Source organism: Tupaia chinensis, unplaced genomic scaffold (assembly GCF_000334495.1).
Source record: "Tupaia chinensis unplaced genomic scaffold, TupChi_1.0 Scaffold000604_1, whole genome shotgun sequence".
NCBI lineage: Eukaryota > Metazoa > Chordata > Mammalia > Scandentia > Tupaiidae > Tupaia > Tupaia belangeri.
In genome coordinates this window covers 2,698,308-2,706,871 of record NW_006160122.1, presented here as the reverse complement: position 1 = coordinate 2,706,871, position 8,564 = coordinate 2,698,308, and the positions used below count along the sequence as shown (strand labels likewise).

The 8,564-nt window shown below is 46.1% G+C and overlaps 1 pseudogene; it reads right to left on the bottom strand.

Annotated features, from left to right (window-relative positions):
• LOC102492762 (acyl carrier protein, mitochondrial pseudogene) overlaps window positions 1–526 on the bottom strand; it is a 1,448-nt pseudogene extending 922 nt beyond the window's left edge.
• Between the last annotated feature and the right edge of the window lie 8,038 nt (window positions 527–8,564).

Below are 8,564 nucleotides of genomic sequence, written 5' to 3'. Positions count from 1 at the left end.
TCTTTCCCTTTGTGTTCGTCATTTTGGTTAATTACTGGAAGATGGCGGTTCCGCCTCCCCGGATCAATCTTGACATAGAGTTTGAGGACATGAAGAACATGGTCCTCGATGCCCTCTACGTCAGGGGGCATGTTGCTGTACTGGTGGCACAGCTGTGTCCCTCTCCCTGGAACCTGAGCTAGCGCCAAGAACGACTGTGGAGCCTGGGGCCTTGTCCTGGCTCCCGTGGGGCACAGAGTGGTGCTGAGCGTCCAGACCGTGGCCACCATGGGGACCTGGAACAGTGGTGCCAAGGCCACAGGCAGGCGGCTCGGAAAGGACACGAGCCGCCATGGCTACGCCGACAGAGCGTGCACTGCCTCATCCTAAGTGTAAATATTGTAAGGGGTAGATTTCTAGCATGTTTCACTTGTCAACATTTTGAAACAATGATTTAAAAGGCTATTATATAACTCTTTTGAATTCATGAGTGGAGTCTAAACAGTCTGAGGTAGTCTAGAATGAGGGCTCTGACCAAGGGCGCCATGTCAGACAGTGCTTGACCAACCTGAACATTTCCTCCTCCAGGCGTTCTCTTTAAGTGTATTGCTAGAGGGCACGTGCGCTTGCGAGAGAGAGAGAGAGAGAGAGAGAGAGAGAGAGAGAGAGAGAGGAGAGAGAGAGAGAACCCCAAGGGTACTCTGTAATCCTCCTTCCTCCATTTCTCCATCCCATCAGCACTTCGTGCACACATGCACTCGTGCCTGGCATGTTTCTCAAGCCACCAGGGCTGGGATCCAAGGTGCAGTCGACCAGTTCCTTAAGCAAGATGCTCCACAGCTATGCTGTGGCCACCAACAACCACCCCCACATACATTTTTGTGCCATTTGACTTTGAGTGAAACAGTAGAAAAGACACAGAAAGAAAAGCCGCGAGCAGAAACCATGAAGTAGCAGCCTCCAGGAGAAGGAAGAGATCGGGAAGGAGCAGAGAGAGCTGGGCCAGGCCCACGGGCCAGAGCTGTGCTAAGCGCGGTGTAGAGAGAGCCGGATCCCTCATCACAGGGGCAACCACGGTTCCAGTTCTAGTCCTGGCGGCTCGAAAAATACACCTGACAGGACACGAGCCGCCATGGCTACGCCGACAGAGCGTGCACTGCCTCATCCTAAGTGTAAATATTGTAAGGGGTAGATTTCTAGCATGTTTCACTTGTCAACATTTTGAAACAATGATTTAAAAGGCTATTATATAACTCTTTTGAATTCATGAGTGGAGTCTAAACAGTCTGAGGTAGTCTAGAATGAGGGCTCTGACCAAGGGCGCCATGTCAGACAGTGCTTGACCAACCTGAACATTTCCTCCTCCAGGCGTTCTCTTTAAGTGTATTGCTAGAGGGCACGTGCGCTTGCGAGAGAGAGAGAGAGAGAGAGAGAGAGAGAGAGAGAGAGAGAGGAGAGAGAGAGAGAACCCCAAGGGTACTCTGTAATCCTCCTTCCTCCATTTCTCCATCCCATCAGCACTTCGTGCACACATGCACTCGTGCCTGGCATGTTTCTCAAGCCACCAGGGCTGGGATCCAAGGTGCAGTCGACCAGTTCCTTAAGCAAGATGCTCCACAGCTATGCTGTGGCCACCAACAACCACCCCCACATACATTTTTGTGCCATTTGACTTTGAGTGAAACAGTAGAAAAGACACAGAAAGAAAAGCCGCGAGCAGAAACCATGAAGTAGCAGCCTCCAGGAGAAGGAAGAGATCGGGAAGGAGCAGAGAGAGCTGGGCCAGGCCCACGGGCCAGAGCTGTGCTAAGCGCGGTGTAGAGAGAGCCGGATCCCTCATCACAGGGGCAACCACGGTTCCAGTTCTAGTCCTGGCGGCTCGAAAAATACACTGGGCACACGTGCACACGTGCCCAGGTTACTGATGGGGGAGGGGAACAGAGGATGGCCAGGCCCTGTGAGGGGAGTGTCTCTGCCTCTCTCTGTCTCTCTCTGTCTCTGTCTTATGCACACCCTCTGACGTGGAGAAGGAGAATAGAGAGAGAAGTCGCGAGTAGACGCAGTCAGCAAGATTGGGGCTAGGATAGGGACGAACTGTGAAGATGGTGGAGGAACAGGCCGGAAGCAATGGGTGAGCACCTGTGGGTGAGGATGGGCAGGATGAGCCCAGCTGCTATTCAGATACTAGAGCTGTGGCGATGTCCCGAATGGCAGACAAGGGCTTAGTTACACAAAACTTGTACAGCCACAGCTGGTTTTCTTTTTTGTTTATTTCATTTTACTTATTGTTATTACTAGTTTTAAATTTGACTGGAGAAAGAGAGAAAGGGAAAGTGAGAAAGTAAACTTCCAGATCCGGGACTCATACTGCAGTCAGACATATGGGAGCCCAGCACCTTAACCACCACACCACTTGCTGGCCCCATGAGCTGGTTTTCTTTAAAAAAAATAAGAAGAAGAAGAAAAGAAAAATAATTATTTTAACTTTATTTATTTATTTTATTTTGACTAGAGAGGGACTGAGAGAGAGAGAAGGTGAGAAAGCAAGGCACCAGGCCCAGGACTCAAACTGCAGTCAGCCATGTGGGAGTCTAGCACCTTTAACCACCATGTCTCCTGTCAGCCCCGTTTTCTTTTTCCAATTTGCTGTAGGGTGTGTACGCTCACTGAAGACACACACACACACACACACACAGACACACACACAGAGACACACACACAGAGAGAGAGAGAGAGAAACAAAGCACCCCCGAAGGAGTGATAGCCATGCTTCAATCCCTTCTCCTCTGTTCTCCTTTTGGGATTTTGGGCATGCAAGCACATATGCCCAGCATGTTTTTCAAGCTGCCAGGTCCAGGACTTGAACTGCTCAATTGACCATGTGTGATCCAGCACCTGGTCCTAGAGCTTGTTTTTATGCTCCTTTTCTATTAAGATTCATAGAAAGTCCCATTTCCTGAGGCACACTGCGAATGTCTTTGTTTCATTTAGGCTAGAAGACCTTGTAATGCAGAAATGAGCACTAGGACTGGGGCTGCAGGGCCCAGACGCTCACAAGTTGTGAGGCAGTGAATGTGGCAACCGCAGAAGGATGGGAGCAGTGAGAACCTTCTTCCCATAGTTACAGGACCGCATGGCCATTCTGGGCACAGCCTCTGGAGCCGGAAGACGTGGTGCGAATCCTGACTTTCCTACAGGACTTGAGGAGGTATCCTTGCCTCTCTAGGCCTCAATCTGTAAAAAGAATGTCTTCATTTTTTTCTTTCCTTGAGGGATTTTAGGCATGCATACACACATGCCTGGCATGTTTTCAAGCTGACAGGTCTTCTGGGTCTTGAAATGCAGTCAGCCACGTGATTTGCAGTGTCTTAACCACCATGCCACCAGCTGGCCCCAGGTGTATTCATTCTTTTTTTTTTAAGAATTATTTATTTATTTATTCATTCATTCATTTATTTTATTTTGACCAGAGAAAGACACATACAGAAAAAAAGAGAAAGAGAGAGAGAGGGGAGAGAGACAGGGAAAGTGAGAAAGCAAGCCACCAGGTCCAGGACTCAAACCATGGTCAACCATGTGGGAGAGTGTTCAGCACCTTAGCCATCATGCCACTTACTGGTCCCCATTCTTTTTATTATTAATGAATGAATTAATTAATTTTACAGTTTGCCATAGGGCACATGTGCTCAACAGAGAGCCACATAGAGAGAGGGAAAGTGAGAAAGCAAACCACCAGTTCCCATACTCAAACTGCAGTTGGCCATGTGGTAGTCCAAGGCCTTAACCAACATCCCACCTGCTACCCTGGAGTGTACATTTGTTATGGCTGATAAATATTCTACCACAGCTTGGTGGTTTATAAACAACAGAAAGGGGCACCAGCAGATGGCATAATGGTTATGTTGCTGGACTCCCACATAGTTCACTGTAGTTTGAGTCCTGGACCCTGCAGTTTACAACTCATGCTGGGTGTGTGTGTGTGTGTGTGTGTGTGCTCAAAATTCCAAAAGGAGAATGGAGGAGAAGGGATTGTGGCATGGCCATCCTCCCTGGGGAATGATTTCTCTCTTTCTGTCTCTTGGTCTCTCTCCCTCTGACTCCTGTGATGACATGTGCCTTATTAGCAAAAAACTCTCTGAACAAAAAATTAACTTAAAAAAAAAATCAAACAACAGAAAGGGGCCAGCAGGTGGGGTGGTGGTTGAGGCACTGGACTCTCACATGGCTGAAAGTGGTTTAAGTCCCAGACCTGACAGCTTACTTTATCACTTTCCCTCTCTCTATCTCTCTCTGGTGAATGCATATTTTTTGTTTTTGTTTTTGTTTTTGAGAGTTTTTTTGAGTTTTTTTTTGCTATAGGGCACCTGCACTCGCCAGAGAGAGAGACAGAAAGCGAGAAATCACCCCCTAGGGGGGATGGCCACACTGTGATCCCCTCTTCTCTATTCTCCTCTTGGGATCTTGGGCATGCACACACACGTGTCTGGTGTGAGTTTAAGCCACTGGGTCCAGACTCGAACTGCAGTTGACTACATAGCAGTCCAGCGATGCAGCCATTAAGCCACCTGCTGATCCCCAAAACATGTGTATTATAACAAAATAAATAAGTAAATAAATTTAAAAAGTAAATAAATCAAACAAATTTGGGGCCAGCATGTTGCATAGTGGTTAAGGTGTTGGATTCCCACATGGCTGATCACAGTTCAAGTCCTGGACCAGGCAACTTGAAAATCACACCTGTGTGTGTCTCTCTCTGTGTGTGTGTGTGTGTGTGTGTGCACGTCCAAAATCCCAGGAGGAGAATGGAGGAGAAGGGATTGCAGCTTGACCATCTCCTCTTGGGGGTGATTTCTCACGTTCCCTCTAATTGTCTCTCTTTCTGTTTCTCTTTGGTGAACCCACCCATGCCTGAAATTAGTTTTACTGAGTCAAAATCAGGACATTGGAGGCCCATGGTTCATCTGAAACTGAAGGCCCTAGGGTAGAATTTGTTCCCTGTCTCATCCAGCCTTGGGTGCACGTGCAGCCAGCATTCTTTAGTTTGTGGCTACAACACTCCTGTCTTTGTCTCTATGGTCGCATTGCTTTTTCCCCTTCTGTCTGTGTCAAATCTCCCTTTGCTCTCCTGTAAGGATACATGCGACTGTGTTGAGTGTCCACCTGGATAATCCAGGATAAACTCTCTGTCTCAAGATCCTTAACTTAATTAGCTTAATCTTCAGCCATATAAGGTACTATCCTGACACCACTGGTATACTGCAATAAAATTCTGGCAGTAGCCTGCTGACATTAGAACAGAACCCACAAACTATAAGGCATGATCCCCACTGAGACTGCTCTCACCTTAGATTTCAGCTACACTTCAGAAATTCCTAGGTCACCCACACTTCTGACCAACTGGTTGCAAATTTAAGAGTCCCCTCAACTCCCTCAGATTGGATAATATACTAGGATGACTCAGAGAGCTCAGGAAAGCGATTACTTACAATTACAGCTTTATTATAATGGATACAAGTTGGAGCCGGCCAAATGAAGAGATGTAGGATAAGGTCTGGGAGGGTTCCAAATGCAGACCTTCTAAAAGTGCCCTCCCCCTGTAGAATCTGAGTATATCAGACTCCTGGCAATCAATGCGTTTACCAATCAGGATCCACCACACATTAGTATCCAGAGTTTTTCCCGGGACTTCATTCTGTAAGCATGATTGATTGAATCATTGGCCAATGATGGACTACCAGTCATTGGTTGAAGTCAATGTCTTTTCCTCCCCATCCTTCCCAAGAGGTCAGGCTGGTATCAGGGGCAGAGTGAAGTGGTATCTCACTGTGGTTTTGATTTGCATTTCCCTAATGACCCATAATAAATAATGTTGGACACCTTTTCATGTGCATATTGGCCATTTATACATCTTGTTTCAAGAAATGTCTATTCAAATATTTTGCCCATTTTTCAGTCGAGATGTAAGATTAAATGATTGAGTTGTAAGATTTCTGCACATATTCTAGACAAGTCTTTTATTAGATATATGATTTATAAATATTTTCTCCCATTGTATGAGTTTTTAGAAATAATGATTTATTTAATTTTATTAGTTCATTCATTTATTTCTTTTTCTTTTTTTTTGGAGAGGTTTTCGCTACAGGGCACGTGTGCTCGCCAGACAGACAGCCTTTCTTTTCTTTTCTTTTTTTTTCTTCTTTTGGAGAGGTTTTTGCTGTAGGGCACGTGCACTCGCCAGACAGATAGAGAGAGACAGAGAGACAGTGAGAAATCACCCCCCAAGGGGTGGCCACACCGCAATCCCTTCTCCTCCATTCTCCTCTCCGGATCTTGGGCAAGCACGCACAAGCGCCTGGCATGAGTTTAAGCCACCGGGTCCGGGACTCGAATTGTGGTCGACTACATGGGAGTCCAGCAACATAGCCATTACGCTAACTGCTGGTCCCCATTTATTTCAATTTGACTAGAGAGAGACAGAGAGAGAGAAAGGAGAAGTGAGAAAGTAAGCCACCAGGTCCAGGACTGGAACTGTGATCAACCATGTAGAAGTGTCCAGTGCCTTAACCACCACACTACCTGCTGGCCCCTGAGTCCTTTTTTTTTTCGGATTGTTTTTAAATAATTCTTTTTAAAATTTAATTTAAAAATTTTAAAGAGATTTTTGCTATAGGGTGTGTGGCCTCGCCAGAGAGACAGAGAAACAGACAGAAAGCAAGAAATCACCCTCAGGGAAGACAACAACGCTGCAATCCCTTCTCCATTCTCCTCTCAAGATTTTGTACACAAATACACACACACTCAGCATGAGGTTTAAACTTCTGGGTTCAGGATACAAATTGCGGTCAACCATGTGGGAGTCCAGTGACACAACCGTTATGCCATCTGCTCATCCCTAATTTTTCTTTTTTAAGAGAGATTTTTACTATAGAGAGAAGGGGAAATCACCCCCCAGGGTGGATGGTCATGCCACAATCCCTTCTCTGTTATCCTTTCAGGATTTTGGATATGCACACACACATGCCCGGCATGAGTAATAAGCTGCTGGTCCAGGACTCGAACTACGGTCATCAATTATGCTTTAAGCTAGTTGAACTTGAACCGTGGTTGACTACATGGGAGTCCAGCGATGAAATCATTGCACCATCTGCTGGTCCCCGATTTTTATTTGTTATTTATATATATATATATATTTTTTGAGAGGTTTTCGCTATAGGGCGCGTGCGCTCGCCAGACAGACAGAGAGAGACAGAGAGACAGAAAGCAAGAAATCACCTCCCAGGGGGGATGGTCATACCACAATCCCTTCTCCTCCATTCTCCTCTCGGGATCTTGGGCATGCACGCACACGTGCCCGGAGTGAGTTTTAAGCCACTAGGTCCGGGACGCGAACCGCAGTCGACTACGTGGGAGTCCAGTGACATAGCCATTATGCTAACTGCTGGTTCCCTTGTTATTCATATTTTAACATTTGACCAGAGAGGGGGCCAGCAGGAGGCGTGATGGTTAAGGTGCTGGACTCCCACATGGTGGAGTTCAAGTCCCAGACCTGGTGGTTTGCTTTCTCATTTTACCTTTCTCTCTGTTCAAATTAAATAATAATAAACAATTGTTTAAAAAAATTTTGATCAGAAGGAGACAGAAAGAGAGAAAGCAAGCCACCAAGTCCAGAACTCAAACCGTGGTTGACCATGTGGGAGCCCAGTACCTCAACCACTATGCCACCTGCCATCCTCCTTAATGGGTTGTCCTTTTGTTTTCTTGGTGGTATCAATTGTAGCACACATTTTTTACTTTCTTTTTAAAATTATTTTACATATTTCTTTTATGAGGAAGAGAGACAGAGAAAGAGAGAGACAGGCTCCCCAACAGGGTCTCAGTACCACAATCCACCTCCAACCTTCGTCCATGGCTCATGGGTACACATATGCCTAGAGTCCTCAGGGTGGTCTCCAGCATAAATCAGGAGGCTTCCTTGTGGGTCAGCCTCACAGACAGCTGCATTTTACCACTGAACCACCGTCTAGCCCCTCCAAATTTTTACTTTTGAGATATCCTTACTTACCTAATTGTTCTTACATCACTTGTGCTTTTGGTGTCATGTCTAAGAAACTATTGTTTAACCCAATGTCATAAATACATTTGAGCTGATTAAGGGCTGCAATAATGATGGGAAAAGTCTGGCAGTGAGGCCGGCAAGTGGCCTGGTGGTTAAGGCTTTGGACTCCCACCTTGGCTGACCACAGTTGCGAGTCTCCACCTGGTGTCTTGCTTTCTCACTTTCCCTCTCTCTTTCTCTTGTGAACACACATGCTGTAGAGCAAATTAAAATAACGATAATAATAATAATATGGGACCAGCAGATGGCATAAAGGTTACGTTGCTTTAGTCAACTGCAGTTTGAGTCCTGGACCTGGTGGCTTAAAACACATGCCAAGCATGTGTGTACGTCCCCAAAATCCTGAGAAGAGAATGGAGGAGAACAGATTATGGTGCAACCACCTCCCTCTGGGGGTGATTTTTTTTTTCTTTTTTCTTTTTTTTTGGAGAGTTTTTTTTTTTTTTTTTTTGCTTTAGGGCGGATGTGC